Source organism: Lycorma delicatula, chromosome 3 (genome assembly GCF_047948215.1).
Source record: "Lycorma delicatula isolate Av1 chromosome 3, ASM4794821v1, whole genome shotgun sequence".
NCBI classification, from domain to species: domain Eukaryota; kingdom Metazoa; phylum Arthropoda; class Insecta; order Hemiptera; family Fulgoridae; genus Lycorma; species Lycorma delicatula.
This window is the reverse complement of record NC_134457.1, coordinates 62,672,392-62,698,170: the sequence shown is the minus strand read 5'-3', so window position 1 is coordinate 62,698,170 and position 25,779 is coordinate 62,672,392. Positions and strand designations below refer to the sequence as shown.

At 33.7% G+C, this 25,779-nt stretch overlaps 2 long non-coding RNA genes across 2 annotated transcripts in view; both read left to right on the top strand.

Moving 5' to 3' along the window:
• The window catches only part of LOC142320900 (uncharacterized), a 192,877-nt gene that overhangs the window by 137,321 nt on the left and 29,777 nt on the right, over positions 1 to 25,779 (top strand). The window lies entirely within an intron of this gene.
• LOC142320899 (uncharacterized) lies at positions 4,093 to 25,135 on the top strand. Its single transcript, XR_012755503.1, has 4 exons — positions 4,093 to 4,216; positions 6,327 to 6,446; positions 19,370 to 19,939; positions 24,934 to 25,135. It is a non-coding gene; the product is annotated as an uncharacterized LOC142320899 (long non-coding RNA).

The window sequence follows — 25,779 nt, the reverse complement described above, 5'->3', positions numbered from 1 at the left end:
TGTTTCATGAATAAAATCATGGAAAAGGAATGTTTTGGAGTAAATAAATTTCAAATGGTCAATGAAATGGTCTCTATAGATCATGATATGATGATAGTCATTATCAGTGATAGAATGAGACAATGGAAATGTTTTTTTTTTGTTTTTCTCTGTTATGTGCTACTTTTCTCTTATTATTCTTGTAATCTCGTTTACCCTTAATTCAATTAACATCCGATTTCTTCTTCATCAGCTTCTTTTTCCAGCCATCTTTTTTTGTTTCAGAGCTTTTTTGCCCTATCACCGATTAGCTTTCCTTTTCCTAACAGTCTTTATTGTATTTCTTTTTTCCTTGATTTTTGTAAATACATCTATATTGATTATTTTGATCTTTCTTTCATACCTAAATCTCAAAGCTTTCAAAATAAGTTGCTCAATTTTTTCTTTTATCATAGTATTAACAGTCTGACCATATAATAATTAACTAATCTTTCTTAACTCCATGTGGATATTTTTCTTTCTTATCAGAGTGCTTAATTTTCAGCATGTCAGCTTTCCTTGCCCTAACCTGGTTTTCACCTTCTCTGTGTGATTTTGCTTGTAATAATACTTACTAAATACTTAAAACTCTTAAGAACTTATTACAACTTGTTTCAGTTGTTTTCCCTTTGATTGGTAACTGTTAATTGTTAACTAACACACATTCTCATTCATTCTCTCTCTCTCTCTCTCTCTCTCTTTATATATATATATATATATATATATATATATATATATATTATATCTGTACTTTACTTTTTGCAATTATTACCTGATCATCTGTGTATATTATCTCTTCTTCTTCCGCTGATATCTCATTTCTATAAATATTGAACAGAAACAAAAGAAAATATTCTACTGTTATAAAATATTCTACTGTTAGAATATCTTTTCAGATATTTAAAATTATCTAAGGCGATAAAATATTAGAAAAGAGGTCTTAAGACAAGGTAAGGTGTATGATCTGTAGTAAGTCTTATAAAGAGAAGAATTACGTTATTATGTTATATACTAAGACAAATAGAATACAAAAAACAAAACTTTAGAGGAACATAAAAACTGGAATCTTTGAAACTGTTTAAGTTATAGGGTGAAGTTATTATTATTAAAGTTAAAAAAATTGCACAGAATACAAATGAATTATTATTTGTACTAATTGATTATACTACTACATTGAGACTGGTTGTGCAGATCTGTTCTTTTCATTAAATTTTTTTAAAAAATATTAAAAGTATTACAAAAAATACATCTTAACACAATTCGTTTTTTCTTTTGTTACAGGTACGACACCGGTCATTTACTACGTAGGTTAAAAAGTGTGGATCACTTGAACAGTGTTAACGTGACTTATGTAATTATTACTCTAGTAATGTAATGTAACAATAATTGGAAGGAAAACTACTTACTTTGTAACTCTTTTTTTCAGTATATGTATTTTTTTACAGGTACATCAGCGTTTAATTTATTTTTGTTAATATGTGCATGTTAGAATAAATATATGTATGTTAGTTTTAAGAAAAATATCGCGTTCCTCCCAGTAGGCCCCTTTGTAGGTTTTGTTTAACTATAGTTGTATATGTGTATTTTTTCAGTTTTTACATGTATTTTATTTATTAGGTTAAGTGTTAGTTTTAAGTCGCGATCGTGTCCAGTAGGGTATAAACATGTGTGATTTTTTTCTGGTTTGGGTACAAAATTTGTTTACTAGAATTAATTTAGTTTTAATGAATTTAAGTTGCGTTAACCTGTGGGGAAATTTATTGGGTATTTGTTTGTATGTATTTATATTTCAGGTTTAATTGATTCCATATTAATTATTTTATACTAATTTTTGTTCAGAATATTTTTAGTTTGTTTCAGCTATGGACAACTGTGATATTTTAAATAATTGTCATGAGACGATTAAAAAAAGTATAGTTAATAAATTAATAAAGAAAATAATAAAGAAAAATGGAAAACTGGTTTCAAACTGAACAAAAATTATAAAAATATTACCTACAAAACATGAAGTGTTGAAGAAAACTTAATGATTTCAAGTAAGTGTATAATTTAATTGTAACTTAAGATTGATTATACTGACATACCTCTTTCACAAAAGTATTAATTTTTTATTTCTTATTGTTGAGAAGTTTTAATGACACAATAGTTTTGATTTGTAAAGTATTTTAGAAAATTAGTTTTGGAGTAAATAAATTTCAAATGGTCAATGAAATGGTCTCTATAGATCATGATATGATGATAGTCATTATCAGTGATAGAATGAGACAATGGAAATGTTTTTTTTTTGTTTTTCTCTGTTATGTGCTACTTTTCTCTTATTATTCTTGTAATCTCGTTTACCCTTAATTCAATTTACATCCAATTTCTTCTTCATCAGCTTCTTTTACCAGCCATCTTTTTTTGTTTCAGAGCTTTTTTGCCCTATCACCGATTAGCTTTCCTTTTCCTAACAGACTTTATTGTATTTCTTTTTTCCTTGATTTTTGTAAATACATCTATATTGATTATTTTGATCTTTCTTTCATACCTAAATCTCAAAGCTTTCAAAATAAGTTGCTCAATTTTTTCTTTTATCATAGTATTAACAGTCTGATCATATAATAATTAACTAATCTTTCTTAACTCCATGTGGATATTTTTCTTTCTTATCAGAGTGCTTAATTTCCAGCATGTCAGCTTTCCTTGCCCTAACCTGGTTTTTACTTTCTCTGTGTGATTTTGCTTGTAATAATACTTACTAAATACTTAAAACTCTTAAGAACTTATTACAACTTGTTTCAGTTGTTTTCCCTTTGATTGTTAACTGTTAATTGTTAACTAACACACATTCTCATTCATTCTCTCTCTCTCTCTTTCTATATATATATATATATATATATATATATATTATATCTGTACTTTACTTTTTGCAATTATTACCTGATCATCTGCGTATATTATCTCTTCTTCTTCCGCTGATATCTCATTTCTATAAATATTGAACAGAAACAAAAGAAAATATTCTACTGTTATAAAATATAGAATATTATAAAATATTCTACTGTTAGAATATCTTTTCAGATATTTAAAATTAGCTAAGGCGATAAAATATTAGAAAAGAGGTCTTAAGACAAAGTAAGGTGTATGATCTGTAGTAAGTCTTATAAAGAGATGAATTACGTTATTATGTTATATACTAAGACAAATAGAATACAAAAAACAAAACTTTAGAGGAACATAAAAACTGGAATCTTTGAAACTGTTTAAGTTATAGGGTGAAGTTATTATTATTAAAGTTAAAAAAATTGCACAGAATACAAATGAATTATTATTTGTACTAATTGATTATACTACTACATTGAGACTGGTTGTGCAGATCTGTTCTTTTCATTAAATTATTTTAAAAAATATTAAAAGTATTACAAAAAATACATCTTAACACAATTCATTTTTTCTTTTGTTACAGGTACGACACCGGTCATACTACGTAGGTTAAAAAGTGTGGATCACTTGAACAGTGTTAACGTGACTTAAGTAATTATTACTCTAGTAATGTAATGTAACAATAATTGGAAGGAAAACTACTTACTTTGTAACTCTTTTTTTCAGTATATGTATTTTTTTACAGGTACATCAGCGTTTAATTTATTTTTGTTAATATGTGCATGTTAGAATAAATATATGTATGTTAGTTTTAAGAAAAATATCGCGTTCCTCCCAGTAGGCCCCTTTGTAGGTTTTGTTTAACTATAGTTGTATATGTGTATTTTTTCAGTTTTTACATGTATTTTATTTATTAGGTTAAGTGTTAGTTTTAAGTCGCGTTCGTGTCCAGTAGGGTATAAACATGTGTGATTTTTTTCTGGTTTGGGTACAAAATTTGTTTACTAGAATTAATTTAGTTTTAATGAATTTAAGTTGCGTTAACCTGTGGGGAAATTTATTGGGTATTTGTTTGTATGTATTTATATTTCAGGTTTAATTGATTCCATATTAATTATTTTATACTAATTTTTGTTCAGAATATTTTTAGTTTGTTTCAGCTATGGACAACTGTGATATTTTAAATAATTGTCATGAGACGATTAAAAAAAGTATAGTTAATAAATTAATAAATAAAATAATAAAGAAAAATGGAAAACTGGTTTCAAACTGAACAAAAATTATAAAAATATTACCTACAAAACATGAAGTGTTGAAGAAAACTTAATGATTTCAAGTAAGTGTATAATTTAATTGTAACTTAAGATTGATTATACTGACATACCTCTTTTACAAAAGTGTTAATTTTTTATTTCTTATTGTTGAGAAGTTTTAATGACACAATAGTTTTGATTTGTAAAGTATTTTAGAAAATTAGTTATATTACTACCAAGATATTTATGCAACAGTATGTTTTTATTTTAAGTTTAATTTTTACTCAATTTACTAGCATTTAGATTTTTTTTCAATTTACTGAGCTTCAGATTATGCAAGGTATATGAGAAGGAATGTTATAAGAGATTATGTTTGTCTTTATACCTGCAGTTTATTTTTTTGAAATACTGTTAAAGAAGTGTTTTACCAAACTTGCAACATATGTTAGTGACTGATCAAATAAACCCTCTTTTTGTTGGCTTCATGACAACTTTAGTCCTCTTAAGAGTAAAATAAATAACAATGTGTTTCATGTATTAATGTGTTAATGAGTAAATAAATAATGTGTTTCATGAATAAAATCATGGAAAAGGAATGTTTTGGAGTAAATAAATTTCAAATGGTCAATGAAATGGTCTCTATAGATCATCCACGTTAAAAATGTTGAATGCATTGTCCATAATAGCAAATAACATGATTTATAAATTGCACTACTTTAGTCATAATTCTTTTTATATAATTAGTTATTTTGTTCCACAGTCATTTGACAGGTAATATGTGGGTATTTCATTGTACCTTTTGTAAGTCTTCTGAACACTATCAAATCGCTAAGGAAACTGACCGAGAACTTCTCCTTTTTTATTTTATTACTTTTTTAATATTTATTATTTTTTAATTAAAAATAAAATATAATTTTTTTTAATGATTTTTGATTTATATTAGTGGACCCGGCAATGTATTGCTATTGCTGGAATGTATACCACAGTTCAAACCTCACCAATCTCACTACTATATAAATCATAAGAAAAAAATGTATAAATAAATAACAAAATTTCTCTTGCCAAAATTAATGTCATTGTATATATCATAAATGTAGTCTTATATATAACTTGTGACTTTAATTATAAATTGTGTTATCTTTTAAACTGTGAAATTGTCAGTGAAATCGGTTAAGTAATTTTTGAGCACACACAATTCTTTAATTTAGAGCATACACAAAACGAAGATTATATTTTATTTATATAGATGCAGTATTATTTTCCGTTTTGTTTTGTCTCTCTTTCACCTTCTGCCACTCTTTTCTCTTTTTTATCTGTTTCTCAAACTGACAGTTTACAATTAAACTCTAATATCTTCATTTTCTAGTATTTTTATACCCCACTGGAAGTTTGTTAAAATTTTCTCTTTTGTATGATTTTTCAATAGTGTTTTTTACAACAATACTCGCCTATCTTTTCTGTTATCTAACTAGATAACAGTTTGTTTTCACATAACACAACAAATACTTCAGTTTGCCAAAATGTGATTATACTTTTATTAAGAAAAATGAATACAAAGCGATTAAAAAATTACACTTCCAATTGTGTTTTTAATTAATTATTAAACCGTTTAAAATATCTCCCCAAGTAATATATTTAAAAGCGATATTATTATTGATAAATTTTTAATTACACTTATTAAAGAATTTGAAAAAACCCTGAATTTTCTTTATTCAACTTTGTAAATAAGTATGTACTCAAATAATTTTTCATTAATGTCTTTGAACTGTCATTTATTTTGTATTCTTTTTTTATTTAGTATCTTCATCATTATTTTACCAGATGATCCATCCAGGTAAATGTTGGGAGAGTACTTTATTCACCCATGAAGTAAAACATGTCCAACCATTCCTGATGTGATCTATATCATATATTATGCATCTATCAGAATGAAATATTTATTTATTTACTTAATTTATGTACTGGCCACAGTTGACCCAGTTTTAGCAATCATTCTGCACACATTTAGATTTTTATTATAAAATCTTGTTATTTCAGTTGTTTTTTACAGTTTTACTTGTGACTAGTAATCAACATGACAAGTTACAAATGTGGTTTCTGTTTCTTTAAGAGTAATTGTGTTATGCTTAAAGACACAATTCACCTGTTCAAAAAAAAGTTTGCAATTATTGTTTTTTTTTTTTTTTTTTACAGAATCTTATTAATAATTTGTCTCTCAATTAATGATAATCTACAGGATCATAATTAACTGGATGTGTGATACTGACCTACTATAAAGAAGAGCTGAGATCACAGAAATAATTAAGAATAAAAGTAAGTTAAGAAACAAAGGATTAATAATTTCCAATTCTTAATATTATAATAATTTATAATGATAGTCTCAATTCATAATATTACATGAGGTATAAATTTTAAAATGACAGATAAAAAAGAGAAGAGTTTTCCTTATTATGATTTTAATAACATTATTTTATATAATAATACTGGAAAAAGAGCTTCTTAAATTTGTTCCATGCCAAGGATTGTACAGTAAATTAAATAATATTATTTGAATTTCTGTTTATAAATTATTTACAAAAGAAAAAAAACACAATAATAATTTTACTTCTGTATGCATACGTATACAAATTATAATTAACAGAATGCAATAGGTTGGGAAAGGGTATCTCAGGCAGCCGTTAACTTTGTCTCATGAGGAGATATCAGCAATTATGGTAAAGCTGAATAGTTAAAACCGTTTACTGCTTCTTTCCTTTCTTTCCTTAATTCTACATTTTTTGTAGTTTCCTATTAATAACAGGTACTACCTAGACAGAATATTACACAGTGAATCTGGTTAAAGAATTTATGTTTTAATCTGATTCTTCTATAAATTACACATTTCTGGGGATGGATGAGGGAAGGTTTTCTTTGTGATCTGTTGTTTTAGGGTGATTCTGTAACATTAAGAGGAAATATAAATAATTACAACTATCTCTTTCACCGGTTAAAGCAAATCATCAATTGTTCACATGCTACTGTCATCCTGGATAAAATTGTTCAATCTACCAATAAATTGTGAATAGAATGACCATTCCTGAACTAGAGACTTTGAAGAACACTTTTTAGGTAAATTTTTTCATCTTGTCTGTTGTCAATTCATTTCTCATTCATTACGTTATCATTTTGTCTCTTTATCTTCAAACCTGTCTTTTCCAAGATATTTCATAGGTTTTAGCTTTATGTCCACTTGATAAGTGATTTTAACCCGTTTATCAAAAAAGAAAATAAGTATTTGATATTCTATGACGTATTGATACCCATTATTCCAATAGCTACAGTTTGTTGTTACAAATAAAACATTACGGTAATTATATACAATTGTGGATTTGCCTTTTTGCTGTGGGCTTTGCTTGTTATTCACGATAGAATTACCAGAGTTCATTGCAATAAAAAGAAATTATAAGAGTTGTTAACAATGGGGGAGTCTGCTCTGAGAGGATAAATCCGATTAAACAACTAATAAAATAATTTTGTTAAAGTTTGGTTTCTCTTTGGATGTACCTCATGCGTGGTGAAGACCAGAAGAGTAATTGCGACTGATATTTGTGTGATTTGAGGGAAAGCCTTTGCCCGTTAATCCTATCCAGGGACTTTATTTTACTATTGTAAAATAAATTAATCAAAGTATTCTTTGATTAAATAAAGAGCTCTACCGGGTACTGAAGAGCTCATCTAGATAAAGTCACGTTTTCCATTCCTTCTGTACATACACACCAAAGAATACTCAGCTTATACCGTATATATATATATATATATATATATATATATATATATAAAACAAAAAATAAATGAATATGGATATAGGTAACTCTGTTGAACTTAACTGAATTTACATTACACTCTGTGCATCTTGAAAGCTTTCACATTATCATTCTCTATCTCTAGGAAATTTGGTATTAGTAAAGACTGGTGTTTACTAATTTAAAATCATTTGTAGTTAAGAAAGGGAGGTTACTCCCTTTCTTATGTTTCAAAACATGTTACGTTTCAAAACATAACAAGAGGTTATGTTAAATAACCTCTTTCAATAACTAAACTTTAGCCTACTTTTAAGTAAAAATATGACAGTATTCATTTGGTCAGTCGATTAGGTGATTAATACCATTTATTTAAATATCTAAAATAACTTTTAAAAAGTTAACTATCGAAAAATCTGTTTTTTTTTTGGCATGAGACTACTACTTGGGTTACACTGTCGCCATTTTTGAAACTAGTTGAAAAAAAAAATTAAATAGTTCCAATTTGGATTGGAACTATTTTGTTGTAACTTATTTTGGATTGGAACTTATTTGGATTGGAAGGGTTGTTGTAAAATAAAGTTTTATTTGTGTAAAAATTGTTATGATGTCTCAACCCTACCGTATGTTTAAAGTTTATGAGTTACTCCTTATGGGTGTTGGTCATTCTGAAAAAGTAGATTATTGGACAAAGGGGATTTTCTATTTTTTGTCTCTAGTGGGCATTTAACGGGTACTGTAGATCAATTTTGAAACTTCATGTGAAAAAAAAATTAAATTTACAACATTCTGGATAAAAGTGTTCTAACCCAATTTTTTTTTTTTTTACATAAAAAGAATGTTATTTCAATGCTATTTAAAATGATTATAACAATGCTACTCATTACATTTAAAATTGTTACAGGAGCACAGCTAGAAAATATGAAATAATATTTTGAGTACCATTATATTATAAAAAAGGAGTAGTTATGAGAAAGCAAAACTTATGGAAAAATCAAGGATTTACATTTTTCATCAACGTGACTCTCTGTCTAGCAATGGTTGTGAAAGGACATATTTTCTAGTGCTCTATGTTGTGTGTGTGTGTGTACCTGAATACCAGTTCCAGTGTCGTCACCGAATTCCGTTAGGACGCCCAGTCCAGCCAGTAGCAGCGTTGTATCTTTTGTTTGACCTTCTGGTCAAACTGGATAAGTTTTAGCATAGTTTACATTTATTCTATTTTAAAGAAGAACTAGTGTATTAATTTTTATTAAAAAACTATTCTTTAATATTCAAATGAGTATAACTAGGTTATAAATGTTTATCTAAATACTACTAAAATTACCTAAATTTATTTTAAATACGGTTCCCTTTTTACCAGTGTTTAACGATTAGTTAAACATTTAAATTTTATTTTTAGTCTTACGACAAAGTAATATTACTTTATTTTATAGATTAAGTAGTGATTATTGGTTTGCTTGGCATTTATCCCGCCAACACCCCATTCGACCGCCGTAAAACATAAGATCGAATGTCTGTGCCATAAACGGCTACCGAGCCTCGAAACAGTTTAGCGACCAGTGTCGTAACTAGCTCCTAGAGCTAAGCAAAATAAGGGTGATACCATACAACACTCGCTTGCGTGTCCCACCGCCAACTTGTCAGACATCACAAAATGGGTAGGCGCACCCCATCAACTACTAAAACATAATTTATCTCGTCAAAGACAGCAATTCGCCGCCACGCCTAGGCCGCTAAATGCCAGCAAGTGCCTGTGCACCATTAAACCGCTTGGAGCCTTACCTTAACCTGGCTGGTATACACCCATGCCACTTGCTTAGTTTCCTACAGCAGTGCGGTAGGAGTCTTTTCTAGGTAAACTACTGATGTCGGTTGAACAAAGTAACCGCATCAAATAACTCCCACACAGTCCGACAATGCGGCTCTCGCCACGTTGACTCGCCACTTGTGAGTTGCCAATTTTCCGCTTGACCTCTTAGCTCCAGGGTGGACTGAGTTCTCGCCACCCAAGAGAACATCATGAATTCGTTCGACAGGACCTTCCCGCAGACGCATAGCTCATCAGCTGCCAGGCGGAACCTAAACAAATACTTGTTTAAATTAACATGTTTGAAGCGCACCCGGGCTTCCGTTGCCCTTAAAAACGAAGAAGAAGCATACAATCCCCCTAGATCCTGCATAAATCTATACAAGGACTTTCCCTTAGTCGTGGCGTGCCATTTTTTGCTGCCATGCTTCCATCGTTAGGCTGTGAAGCCTCCTTCACAGGTGGGAGATTTCAACTATTTGAAATTTAGAATCGGTGCATTGAAATCAATTTGCTCCGGTACTGGTCCGGCTCGAAACCACATCCCAAATACCACGGCCTCCTGCCTCTTCACAATTTTCACATAGCCGACCGAACTTTCACCAATAAATCGATTTGGAGGGCCTTTCCCAATACAATGGTAGCCTCGTAGGAGGTTGTGTTAAAAAAACAAGTGCATATAATTAAGGCTCTACGCTGGGCAATCCATAAATTTTGAATAAGTGCTGGATTTCTTTACAACCTATGCGCCCAAACAAACGCCGTGTAAGAGGTAATACTTTCGAAGACACCTCAATATACTATGTACAAATGACGGCCCGACAGCTCGTAATCCTTTCTAGCAATCCTCCTAAGCTTGTGATTTACAGAGACGTCGTCCGCCGCTACATTCCTAATGTGGTTGCTAAACGGTAACATCTCATCAAACAAAACACCTAGGCACTTATGAACTCGAACTCGGCTGATTATACAGCCTTTATACTTAATGCCGGGGTTAAGACTGTATGATAATTTGTCTGCACCCTTGAGAATCATAAACTTCGTGTTGGGCACAGAAATCTTACAATTTTGAATGTCTATCCAGCCCTCTGCGGTTGATAAAGCCGCTTGCGCTAGGCCTAATAGCTGCGGTGGTGTGTTACCACAAACTAACAGGAGACAGTCATCGGGGAAAGCCTGGTACGTGACCCTTTTGCGAATGTCAGTCCCAAAAATCTGTCGATTACCAGGTTCCACAGCAAGAGACCGAGAACAGAGCCCTGCGGGCTTCCCCTGGCGACGGATTTTTCCACAACTAGGTGTGCATCCTTAAACAGAGCCGTGCGATCAAGCAGTCACGTACCACGGCCTTCAGGGCTGCGGGAACATTGCGGCGTCCCAACTCATAGAGACCTCGATTTAGTAGTGAGTTCATATCGATGTTTTCCGAGAGCCGTTTCACAACCAGCCTTTCTAACAACTTGCCGATTGCCGGCAAGAGACTGATGGGTCGATAACTGCTGACATCACTCGAATCCTTTCCTCATTTTAAGAGCACCCTCACCAAAGCCACCTTCCAACAAGTCGGAAAGCAACCCCAGCTTAGGCACCCGAGAACAGGCTGCTAGGCAGTTCTCTTGTGACAGGCAGCAGATGATAGAAAATATCCGGATCAAGTTGGTCAATCCCTGGTGCTCTCCGGTGTTTAATGTATTGTAAAAATACTAGTCATTAGCATTGTTTCTGAATTGAATAACGAATTCATGAGATACTATTTTATTATTTTTTATTTGTTAAACAGCAGGTAATAGTTTATTAGTGACGTTAAGTCGAGTAGGATTGTTAGCATCGGCCAAAACATTGTAAATAAATAAAATATCTTTCTTATTTAAAAATTTATGAATGTATTGATGATGGAACGGAATGGAACGCACGGATAACGGGAGTTGTTTTCTCTCTACTAATTGCAGAACTTGGACTAATATATCTTGCTGCAACATCTTTCTATTTTGTCTGGCGGGTTATTATTTGCTTATTGGCCGTAATAGATTTTATTTATAGACGGATTTGGTATTTGCGTTCTGATCCTTTAAACCAATGAAAAACAATTGACTGCGACTGATACGGGGAGACTAAGCGTGTATTTGCTTTGTATCCTGGCAATGTTCCTCTTCAGTCCGTCCGCTGAAGTCCTTTGCTAGAGCCTTTCTGTCTAACAGGAATTTTCCTTCCATGGGGGCCCTAGTGTATGGAGGAAGCTTCCAGAAACACGTGTGTCCGGGGTATCAGATGGCCACCGTCATTGTACTGGTTCACCTGAAACAGACATAAAAAGAAGGCATGTTCTATATTGTAAGAAATATATAACAGATCTTGTTAAGAACAATATGACAAACGTGTCGTTTTTCACCATTGTGTATCAATTAGTTAAGTATGTAAATTTAATTTTTAGGCTTATAACAAAGTAATTCTATTACTTTGGAACTATTTTATAGATTAAGTAGTGATTAGTATTAATTAAATAATTTTTACTTAAATTTTATTGTCATTCACTGATAGAGATTTTTCCAGGTTTAACCACCGAATTTTATTAGCAATTTACGTTAATGTAAGCCATCTTCCACTTAACTTTTTTATTATTAAGTTGATTTATTCCTTTTGTGAACCTAAACTTAAGCTAGTGTTAAAATTTAGACTTAATTTTTAAAAATTTAGGCTAATGTCGACTAATTGCCCACTACCTACTCTTTTACACTCCCGGAAATTTCCGGTGGAGGAGATTTTCTAATCTTGGGAGCCCATAAGAGTGCCAAGTGCGGTTCGTTGGTAATCATGGACATTGAGTTCATGGAGCCAACCATAACCGAGGGCGGCTTCCTCACAACCTCCGGTCGAAAAGTGGGAGAAAATCCCGCCCATAATGTAGAACTTCCCTAGGGAGTGGCCCACGTTGGCGAGAGCCATATCTGCGTTAGTCCGCGGGCGCCTGGTCGCAAAGAGCACTGGACTCTCAGCAAGGATGCAATTAGGCAGCGAACACGATTTCTGGCAAGTTCAGAACGTTCTGCACTTGAAGGGGATCGCCTTCCACACTTACCAGCTTCCTAAGGGGGTGGGACCTTAAATCCTTGTGGCACTTAAAAGAACGCCAGCCACCAGGGGTATCTATAACCTGGACCACAAGTTTACTGTTGCAAACGGCACTTGACTCTCAGCAAGGATGCAATTAGCCAGCGAACACGATTTCTGGCAAGTTCAGAACGTTCTGCACTTGAAGGGGATCGCCTTCCACACTTACCAGCTTCCTAAGGGGGTGGGACCTTAAATCCTTGTGGCACTTAAAAGAACGCCAGCCACCAGGGGTATCTATAACCTGGACCACAAGTTTACTGTTGCAAACGGCACTTGACTCTCAGCAAGGATGCAATTAGCCAGCGAACACGATTTCTGGCAAGTTCAGAACGTTCTGCACTTGAAGGGGATCGCCTTCCACACTTACCAGCTTCCTAAGGGGGTGGGACCTTAAATCCTTGTGGCACTTAAAAGAACGCCAGCCACCAGGGGTATCTATAACCTGGACCACAAGTTTACTCTTGCAAACGGCACTTGACTCTCAGCAAGGATACAATTAGCCAGCGAACACGATTTCTGGCAAGTTCAGAACGTTCTGCACTTGAAGGGGATCGCCTTCCACACTTACCAGCTTCCTAAGGGGGTGGGACCTTAAATCCTTGTGGCACTTAAAAGAACGCTAGCTACCACTGGTATCTATAACCTCGACCACAAGTTTACTGTAAAATAAGTGGCTTTTAATTACTATAAAATAGTGTAAGGACGTCCTGCCCGAAATTTAGCTGCATTGCCCCGCCTGTTACTGGCAAAATCTATTAGGGACCTACTCCAGTCTTTGATTGAATGCGGCATGACCTTACTCAACCGATATGGCTACGCAAACTTTGCAAACTGCTGCAGTGGAACGCGCCTTCTGTAGCAGGCAAGACGGCAGAGTCATGCCGTCTGGCCGATGACCTACTCATGTGATACTGTTAGCAGAATGCCATAAGTGGGATGTTAGATGAGATGCTTGGATGAGAGTAACGCTGCGGTGTCAGCCATAATTCGAAACAAGGCAGCATAGGAGAGGGGCACGTAGGCTCAGGTCAACTGCAGTTGACCTGAGACGTAGCGACCGATGCCGGACGGCTGTCAGCGGCCAGCCTTAGGGGTGGGCGGTGAGGGCTCCTCGGAGTCTTCGTTCGTCGATGATCCCCTGGGGACGTCGCTCTGGCTATTCTAAATCGGTGACAAGAGCGCCCGGGTGATTGTGCAGGAGCTGTGTACATAACATGTGGATTAGGTCTGTTCCCATGCGTGGCTAGAGGGGGAGTTATATTAGTGGGTGAGAGCCCCACACTTGCCGCCAGAGCGGGCCTGGCGGCCTGGCTGGCAGAGCTTTTTCCTCCCCCTACGGAAAAAAAGCCTTCGATAAAGTTTGGCACGACGGCCTACTACGTAAACTTGCCCATACGGCGGTCCCTGGCCATCATGTCAAGCTAATAAGTTCTTACCTACTGGGAACACAGTTTGCGATACGCGTTAGGACATCCTTATCAACTAACAGGGTGATAACCGCTGGGGTACCCCAGGGGGCAGTCCTTTCGCTGATTTTGTACACTGCATATACAAATGATATGCCGTTGTCGGAAGGCGTCAACGCCGCTTTATACGCCGATGATACGACATATTACTACACAATCCGAAATATGGATTACGCGGTCGAGAGACTCCAACGGCAACTGGATTTCGTGGAGCCGTGGCTTGATATATGGAGAATCAGGGTCAACGAGGAAAGGTCCGTAGCCGTGTTATTCACACGGACCGGCGAGACAGCTGGAAATATCAGGAGAAAAATAAATTTGAGACAAAAGTTCAAGTTCTGGGAGTGGTCCTGGATAAACGGCTGACATTATGGTAACATGTAAAATATGTGGCTCAGTGAGCAAAGGCCGCCAGTGCATCCATATACCCAGTGCTTATTCGAGCCACCCCACTCCGTTGGCGACTAAGATACTCTTATACCGACTCTACGTCTTGCCAATTCTGACATACGCCTATCCGGTACGGGGATAAAACTGGAGGCCGTCCAAAACGTGGCGATGCGGACGATTTTGAATTTGATGAAATTGTGTGGCGTTTCTGACGTTTCGCAGAAACAGCTTTTAGGTTTTGTTGTATTATGCTCCGTAGGTGTCCTCAACAGGAAATAAATAAGATGCTACCTGGCCGGAGCCTCTTCATTGTCTCCGGTCAAGCGTTTGTAGAAGTCTTCAGATAAATAAACAAAAAAAAATCTTTTAAAACTTTTATTCAAAATCCATTGACTTTGTATATGTTGATCCCATCCTTATTTATTATTCATTATTACTATCTGAAATATATTTTACCTGACCAGTGTTAACTACTAGTAGAAACTTAATTATTCCAAATGATAAATTAAATAAATTGTTGGTAACTTTCAACTTTTCTTGAAAACATCTGAATCTAAGCCCATACCTTCCTAATTAATATTTTTCAACATTATAAGGTTTTGTTTTTGTTTTTTGTTTTTGCGCGCGCGCGAACGGAATGGTTGGGAGCGATTTTGACGCGCTTTATAAAAATTAAATTTTTTGATAATTTAATGTGCAGGTAGGTAGAAATATGACAGATTTGTCATATTGTTCTTAACGAGATCTGTTATATATTTCTTGCAATATAGAACATGCCTTCCTTTTTATATCTGTTTCAGGTGAACCAGTATAATGACTGTCCCCCTCGTACCATTCCCCTATCCACATTCATTGTGTGTACCATTCCCGGACACGTGTGTCTGGAGGCTTCCTCCATACACTAGGGCCCCCTCGGAAGGAAAATTGCTGTTAGACTGACTTAGGAAAGGACTTCAGCGGACGGACTGAGGGGAATATTGCCAGGATACAAAGCAAATACAGCTTAGTCTCCCCGTATCAGTCCCAGTTAATTATTTCTCATTCGTTTAAAGGATCGGTACGAAAATACCAAATCCGTCTATAAAAAAAATCTATAACGGCCACTAAGCAAATAATAACCCGCCAGAAAAAATAGAAAGATGTTGCAGCAAGAGATATTAGTCCAAGTTCTGCAATTAGTAGGGAGAAAACAACTCCCGTTATCCGTGCGTTCCATTCCGTTCCATCATCAATACATTCATAAATTTTTAAATAAGAAAGATATTTTATTTATTTACAGTGTTTTGGCCGATGCTAACAATCCTACTCGACTTAACGTCACTAATAAACTATTACCTGCTGTTTAACAAATAAAAAATAATAAAATAGTATCTCATGAATTCGTTATTCAATTCAGAAACAATGCTAATTGTAAAAATGCTAGCATTTTTACAATACATTAAACACCGGAGGGCACCAGGGATTGACCAACTTGATCCGAATATTTTCTATCATCTGCTGCCTGTCACAAGAGAACTGCCTAGCAGCCTGTTCTCGGGTGCCTAAGCTGGGGTTGCTTTCCGACTTGTTGGAAGGTGGTTTTGGTGAGGATGCTCTTAAAATGAGGAAAGGATTCGAGTGATGTCAGCAGTTATCGACCCATCAGTCTCTTGCCGGCAATCGGCAAGTTGTTAGAAAGGCTGGTTGTGGAACGGCTCTCGGAAAACATCGATATGAACTCACTACTAAATCGAGGTCTCTATGAGTTGGGACGCCGCAATGTTCCCGCAGCCCCGAAGGCCGTGGTACGTGACTGCTTGTCTGATCGCACGGCTCTGTTTAAGGATGCACACCTAGTTGTGGAAATATCCGTCGCCAGGGGAAGCCCGCAGGGCTCTGTTCTCGGTCTCTTGCTGTGGAACCTGATATTCGACAGACGTTTGGGACTGACATTCGCAAAAGGGTCACGTCCCAGGCTTTCGCCGATGACTGCCTCCTGTTACTTCTTGGTAACTCACGACCGCAGCTAGAAGACCCAGCGCAAGCGGCTTTGTCAACCGCAGAGGCTGGTTGGACATTCAAAATTGTAAGATTTCTGTGTCCCAACAAGAAGTTTATGATTCTCAAGGGTGCAGACAAATTATCATACAGTCGTAATCCCCGTATTTAGTATAAAGGATGTGTAGTCATCCTAACTTCGTAGGCGGAAGACGCCCACCTTGTGATGTTACTGGTCGTTATACCATCCCCTCTGGTCCAAGTCCTGAGGGGCTTTACGGGAGGTCGTGTTTAGATCCTCTAACTGATCCGACCTAGCCAGGCCTCGGTCGGGATTCCACCGATGTAAATGCTTCGGCTGACATTTGCTTCGGTAAAATACATATCAAATTTCGCCCTCACGTAGGCTTCAATCGGACATCTTCACATCCAACATAACTTGATTCCCTCAAACTTACTGACCGAAACCGCGGAAGCGCGAACCTCTCGCCTAGTCCAGATTTGACAACAATTTCGTGACTATGAGTGCCTAAGAAAACGAACGAGTTTAAAGTGAAATCAGTGCTACCCTCATACCAATCAAAATTATTTCTTACGCCACATAGAAATTCAGACTTACACCAAAGTAAATCGACCAATTTAGGTCACCTTACAAGGGGAACGCAACCTTATTCCGGTCCGTAAAGGAGTCAGGGACAAACCCCGCACCGCCACTCGGTCCCAGCATGGTGTCTCGCGTGGTATTACCAAGTCACGATCAGGACCGCCATCGGCGGACGGAAGCCACACCCCCGGTCACACGGGTTAACATACCCCGGCGGGGCAGCCATTTGCTGCCCCACCCCCACCAGCGGGAGCCCCAAATCGAATCACAAACAATACCAATATAACCGTGGCACGATGCCAATGCGCCTACCTTCAACCAACCAATGCCCAAGCCGGAACACTAGCCACCCGGACTGCTACCATGATTAAGTACCTCGATTAAACTCCCTCTTCACACCTATATACTGCAAGGCACGAAGAAAACCAGCCACTATAGACCACTCCTCGGGGATCATCCAGTTAAAAGGGAGATCAAGAAAGGAATGTATTCTCTGAAGTACCCAAAAGTCATGCTGTGAGCCCAGACAGCCGCGGCATACAGCATAATAGCTTCGCTGACACCTTTGCAAACTATACTCATGTACGATAATCCAACCCCCAATTGGGTTGAATGACGCTACGGATTCCATAAAAGGCATCATTGGCCTTTTTTGCTACATACTGTAGATGTTGAACCGAAAATTCTCATCAAGGATAACAGCCAGGTATTTTTGGGTCGTAATGTACTGAATGGGGAGACCAACCATCCGAACCCGATTCGTCGGGAAGCAGTCAATCGGCTCGTAAGCAATATCATTGTGGTTTTCTCTGTGCCGAAAATCATCTTATTTTGGAGACCCCAGAGTCGGAGTGTCTCACAAGCACGAGCAGCTTGGAACTCTACCTCGTTACGCGAATCCCCTTCAATCAGTACCAGCGCCTCGTCAGCATAAGCGACGACATGACAACCACATAGCTACCTTAAACACAACATCAAATAAAATTCTATGATCCAAAGATAGAGACTCTGAACATTGCCCTGAGGGCATCCTTTAGTTAAGGTCTTTAGAACCTCTGAACCGCCATCACGCAGGGAGATGGTCCGATGTCTGAAATAACTTGAGAGCACTTCTAGTTTATTTTGTATACACTTACGCTTCTGCATCTGAAATAGTGCAGAGTACCACCAAAAGTTGTTAAATGCCCCAGATATGTCCAGAAAAATCCCTAATACATATTTACATGAACTAGAGAAAGCTATATCCATCACCTTTATTATGGCATCCTCAGTGCTCTTGCTCGGTTGGAAACCATCTTAGTTGTCCATTAGCAAATGATCAGTGGCCAATCTTAAATTAATATGCAAATATAAGACCTTCTCAAAACTCACATGCGGCAAGTCAACGTGGTGAGAGCCGCATTGTCGAACCGTGTGGGAGTTTTTTGATGATGCGGTGCTTTGTTCAATGTTTGCTGGCATTCAGCGGCCTAGGCATGGCAGCAAATTGCTGTCGTTACAAGATAAATTTAATTATTGATAGTCATATGTTTTAGTGTTGATGGGGTGCACCTACCCATTTTTGTGATATATGACAAGTGGGTGGTGAGACACGCGAGTGTTGTATGGTACCATGCTTTTAGGTTAGCTCTAGGAGCTAGTTAAGACATTAACTAAACTGTTTCAAGGGTTAGGAACTGTTTGTGGCACAGGCATTCAGTCTTATGCTTTAGGGCGACTGAATGGGGGGCTGGCAGGAGCAATGCCAAGCAAAGCAAACATATTAAACAAGTTGCTTAATAGTAATTTTAGTCATAATAAAGGTAAGAAAATAAGAAAAATAAATAAATTTGCTCAGTGTAATTTCAACAACCTAATTATATTATCATGTATAACATTGTTCTTAAACTCAAAGTATGAATATCTAAAATCTATATAATTGTGGTAATTTGGGTAATTTTAAATGATATACATATGTATTGTTTAAAGTTCAATATATCAAGTAATCTGTGTCAAGTCTTGACTTCAATGTATCTAGTAAAGTTATACTGAACTATCATGTAAAAAAAATGTTTAATGTTATCAGGAAAAATGAAATTGCTTCTTTTTTGTTGTTGTAGGATCATTATCATTAAATAAACACTAAAATACAAACATAAGAAGAGGATAAAAATGTAGAAAAAATATATATATTACCACAAGCAAAAGAATTATAAACATCAGGATAGATTTAAAGCTCAAGCCTACAACATTAGTGTGGAATTTACATAGAGACCTCTTCAACAGAAGATGAAAATATACATTAAAAGATAAAGGATTGAAAAAATTAAATAACAAGTGACTGGAAATTGAAGCAGTAAAAGAACAAAAAGGGAAAACAATTAGAGAATATGGTCACAGAGAAATAAATGCTGGAAATTTGTGGCAGCCTCTTTTATAAAAACTAACTAGGTTGGTGGCTCATATAGTAGACATCTGGTTTTAGTTAATTTGATGATGGAGAGAAGTGTATAAAGTAAGAACTGCAGATGAAGGTAAATAATTATATAAAACAGAAATCTGAGGATGTAGGATATAGTAAATAAATCAAGATTAAAAGATTCGTACAGAACGGAAAGGAATTGAGAATTGCAGTAAACCAAGAAATGGGCAAATACTTATACTTACATCATACTGCAATAATACTTTACGTAAGTATAGATATTCAAACAGAATTATAAGTATTTATTCTTAAAATAACGAAATAGATTTAACTTGTAAGAGTATGTATTTCAGGGCAATGATTAACTATGTGTTTCCATGAAAAAGGTTTCCATGAAAAAGATTGATATCTTGTTGAAATAATTACGTTTCAATATTGTTCATTCTCATTCGTGTCTCTTAATTATTATTTGATGTAGATTTCTATACCTGCATGATAAATCGAGGTAATAACACAGCTAATATGGACTTCTTTCACTCAGGTGTGAGAGAATGAATTATTGTCATTGCCTCAAAAATTTGCTACATCTATTTACTTTGCTAATCATCTTTTTTTTACCTACTCTGATATTTTTGTCAGTTGTTTATATTTCCTTGTGAAAGTGTTTACTGAATATCAAGGTAAAGTCATGTTTTACATAATTTCAGCAAAATCTTGTCTAAGTTTGTTCCAAGACATTCCATTTTTCATCCTATAGATTAAAATTTTCCAATCTCTTTTTCATATCAAAAACATCCTCTGGATAGATGGCATCTCAAGTAATAAGCCTGTTACAACACAAATTGATTTGCTATTTTTTCTTATCTTAACTGAATATTTTTTACCTTAAAAGCCATCCATCTATGTTTTATTCTAATTTGCAGACAAGTTCAGACTGAAAACATAATTTTTTTTTTTTTAGAGTGAAAACAATTCATAAAATATTTTCATTCTTCTGAAATGTAACATAGATGATTTCATCAAAATTCTTATCACTCAAGCTAGTAGTTAAACCTTAATATTCTTTTGACCTTCAGAAAATGTCATTTGATGGCTAGCAGACATGAAAGTTTTTAAAGCTTAACGAAAAAAAAATTTCATAAAGATGTAAAACTAAAAATAAAAATAATTAAGACAAAAATTAAAAGTTGTTGCATATTTATGCGTTGTTTTGTCAGTTTACAACTAAATAATTTTGTAAAAATAACTATGAAAATTATTATAGCAGGATTTTATTTTTTTTTATGGCTTTACTGCATGAAAAATGACCCAGCTAAATGCCAAAAAGTACAGTTGAAATAGAATCAGTAGATTCAGTCATTAAATGTAGTACTGTAAATCAGCATATTCAGTTAGCAGATACGTCGTCATTCTTATACTTTGAGAATTAAAATTTATATATTGGATTTATCCACTGTTATTGTTTGTATTTGTGATAAGGTGTTCCTTTTATCTCATCTGTCAGGTTTATAGACTTCAGTCTAACACATTAATAAGAGTAAACATTGTTTCTCAATTTTTAGTCATGAATAAGATGGAAAACCACTGAATATAACCTGGTGGTCAAACGACATTTAAAATGTCTCGAAGAATACCATCCTGGAAAATGAAGGGTTTGAAGTAAGGCCAAATTTAAATAGCATTAGCCGTATAAAATAAACTGGTTCCTATAGATCATCAGAGTTAACAAAAATTTTTGAACTGTTGAGATTTATCGGTGGATAATGATACAATAATATAAAATGTTGCTTTACATTTAAATGTTTAAGTAGTATGAAACTATATCATAGTCATTCATTTGAATTGTACAAAAACATGTGTAAAATCTACTTCTGTAATGCAACACAGTAATGATTTTCATAACATTTCATTCTGATGTGAGAAACCAATAAGTTTTTTTTTTGGTTGGGTAAAGGAGAACAACTATTTGAATCATTAAAAGCAATTTTCTTCTGACATTTTTGGGCTAGAATGTCCCATATAGGCTTATTTTAAGGCTGATGAAATACTTTCCATACGATATGCATTTTCCTTTTTTTCAATATTTACCATAATAATTTCCAATGATTGGTTTTCATATTATCCACAGCTTCAATTGGTATTAAATTCTATATCTATTACATTAAAACATATATTTTAATAATTTGTCATTTTTATTTGAAGTTATGTTTTCTATTCTGAATGATATTATGAGTGTATGTGTAAGTTTTCCTGTTCAGTACTGGAATTATATACATATATATATATTTAAATTACATATATATATATATATATATATATATATATATATATATATATATATATATATTTATTAGCTAAAAGATAAGAGCATTAGATTTAAACAAAAGACAGACAAACGACAAAATACAACGAAGAGGGTGTTTACGGATGAAGAAAAGAAAGCAAGATCTGAACGGATGAAGAAATACTGGGCAGCTCGAAAGAGTAAAATAACACGCTTTTCTCAGAAAAGATCCAACTAAAACTGACTTAAGTGGTCCCATGTTGGCCGTAAAAGCATAATAATAATAATATATATTTATTGTATAATTTTTTTATTTTACATACTGTTGGCTGGCAGTCAAAACCTGCTAAATTGTTTCACTAAGAAGCTAAAAGTTATCCTTATTAATTCATAATTTTTCAAATATTATTAAGTTGTACTGGTCTCAAATATTATAAAGCCGTGATAGTAGCCATATTTTCTTTGTAAATAAAACTTAGCAGATTTTGCAATGGCACCTAAAGCAGACATAACAGTTTTTTCAAATGCTGAAGGAAATTTAGCCAATAAAAGATCATAATAACAGTAAAATTTTTTATTGTTAAAAATTACAAGTTTTATAAAGAAGAAAATTGCATACTCGTATAATAACTTTTTAAACATTTCTTCTTAACTTCACTGTACGTACCAAAGTTAATATACCAAACGCACATCAAAAACTTTGATTAAACAAAATAAAAAAAATTATAAAAATTAAAGAAAATAATAATAGAAAAAATATTAAAAACAGAGGTAGCAGAACTTGCAAAAATATGAGAATTTGAACTCCTTGAATATAATTATTACTCATGATTTAAGCTGTCATAAAATGAATTGTAATCGGCTGGAATGAACAATTTAAACTGTTGAAAGATGGTTGTACTTTTGTTCATAATTTTTCTAGTCTTGTGAGTATAATGCTTTCAGAAACTTTGTATTTTCTTCTCCAAATTTGCTGAAATGCCTAGGAAGAGGTTTCCACTCACATATTTTAATTTATAATAAATTCCATCAGAACTGTATCTCATAGATCTGATATCAGTTATGTTTGGATCTCCTGCACTACATCCTGGCCAAATAGACAATACATAATTTAATCCTGACCTTTCCCACAAAAGTTTTGAATAATTACAATATTCAGCTTTTGACTCTGATGAATAAAAAAACATTAGATAACGTCAAATTCCTATTCTGATAGGGGCAACCATCTGTAAATAAGATGACGGTTCACCTGATTTTACACAAGTCTTTTAAAAAATAAAATTGCAAACAACAAAAGAAAATTCTTGGGAGATGATACCACCTTCTGATTCATGTCATAAGTAGCAAACCTTTTTTTGTAACTATAAAATGTAAAATTATCCACACAGAGTTTGTTTGTAATAAATAGCTGAAATTTTAAGGTTTGGTTCCATAAGCACTTTTCCTAAATCCATTGTGAACACATTAACCCCTTCATTACTCAAATTATCTTGTTCCTTCTCTTTCCTAGCATCCCTTTTATTTTTTATGTAATTATTATAATCCTCTTTAGTTGTGTTTATAACTGGTGTACAGATGACACTGGTCCTTTTTCACAGATACATGACAAATCTAAACTTTTTCAACATTTGTCCAACCGTCTTGAATCTAAAAGTTGTTCTTTCTTGTGAATACACTTCTTTATATTTGAACAATTCCACTTTTGAGTTCCAAACTGTTTCAAAGTATATTTTCTCAGTATCATGACAGCGATAATGGGATTCCATTTTGAAAGGTCATAACTAAAAATCTGAGGGTGATGAAACTGCTTTCAGTTTTAAGATTCAGCATAAAAAATCGATTTTAATTCACCTACTATTACCTCAATTCCAATTTTTATTTTTAATTATTAAATTATTAATTATTATTTTTATTTTAAATTAAGTTATTCTGTTTTATTTTGAAAAACTGATAAATAATAATGTTTTTTGACCAGGGGAAAATTTGTTTTGCCTACAGTAAAAAAAAAAAAATCAGAAACAAGTTGAACATAAATCCCCTTTTGATATTTTGTCAGTGTGTTGGCAATAAATGTTAAAACAGGACCATTTGTTTAAAAAACATTACAGTTTTAACATCAGGATCAAACTTTGTAAATCACCTATTACAGGTTCAAAATTAATGAACAAAGATATTAACCATAACAGGAAATTTAACATATAGCATTTTATTGTAATTGCAAATATGATTGAACAGAATGGAGTTTAAAAATGCACTAAATTTGACTTTGACAAATGCAACATATTATATGAACTGACATAATGCGGACTAAATAAACTATTTGACTACATATTATACTTAAGATAGATAACATCACAATAGTGGTGACTTTTCTTTAACTTTATTTTTCTTTGACTTTCATTTTTATTATTTAAATTCATTCTATCACCTTCTATGACGTCAAAGATTTATTTTTTGTTTTGAGTTCACTAAGCTCAAAAAAGAAACTAATGTCAACATGCAAATTCTGTATTTATTACCAAGAAAATGATTATTTTACATTCCTGTTGTAAATTTTCAACTCTATTTTTCACAAAAACAATTTTTTTTAAGTGCAGCTAAAACGATTATAATAAAATGTTAAGTGGAATTTGTTTGATTTGTACTGTCTCTTAATAAATTAGCTGAGTTACAAAACTGAATTACTCTTAATCATTCAATCTTGTATTTATCAATGCAAGACAGTCCCAAATTGAATGATGTTAATATATGTTTGATTAAAAGTAAATTTTCTTTTTTTTAAATGGATTTGAATTAGATGTTTGTTATTTTTTCTTTTGTGATCCCTAGTTCTAATCTTGCCAAGACCTAGCATCCTTTTATCTGTCATTTAAATCCATTTTATCTTTCTTGTCGAATTTGTGTGTAGTATGTCAGCCTATCATAATACAGAACTTTATTAAATGTTTCATCTTAATATTTTATTATTTTTTTTACAGGATTTAAAGGATGTATGATATTCAAGAAGTAACAATTAAAATTCAGCAAATTTTATTGTTTAAAAGCTAATTAAATGTAAAAATAATATACAGTGAATGTATCACCAATAGTAAAATATGCCTTTAATACTGCAGCATATTATAGACATAAAACATTGTAAGCTGTTCTGACCAAGGTTTTTCCACGGTTTCCCTTGGTCCAATAGGGTAAATGCCAGTACAGTTAGTTTTACTTTCCGTGGCTTAATGAACTTTATTATATTTGAAACAATAAAATATTATTAAATATTTAAATAATTGTTTTTTGTGTATTTTATTGCCTTAATCCGAAACTGTTAGTTGTTAATGTTTATATATTATATATATTTCTGCTGTTTTAATAGAAAAATGAGCTCAAATTATTGTCAGACTGATACAAAATCTTGCTGCTCTGATCAAAATTTTACCGTGGTTTCCCTTGATCTATCCAGCTAAATTGTGTAAGAATTCCTTTTTTATCAGTGTAGTGATATATTAGAAAATAGTTATGGTGCTAGAAAAAAAAATTTTGTGATGTTGCTATAATTATTTTATTTTACATAATCCTAAATCTTCAACTAACTAGTCCATGTATATCTACAGCCTCGGCATGTTGATATGAACTAGCTCAACTTTTTTATTTTTTTTGTCTTCAGTCATTTGACTTGTTTGATGCAGCTCTCCAAGATTCCCTTTCTAGTGCTAGTCGTTTCATTTCAGTATACCCTCTACATCCTACATCCCTAACAATTTGTTTTACATATTCCAAACGTGGCCTGCCTACACAATTGTTTCCTTCTACCTGTCCTTCCAATATTAAAGCGACTA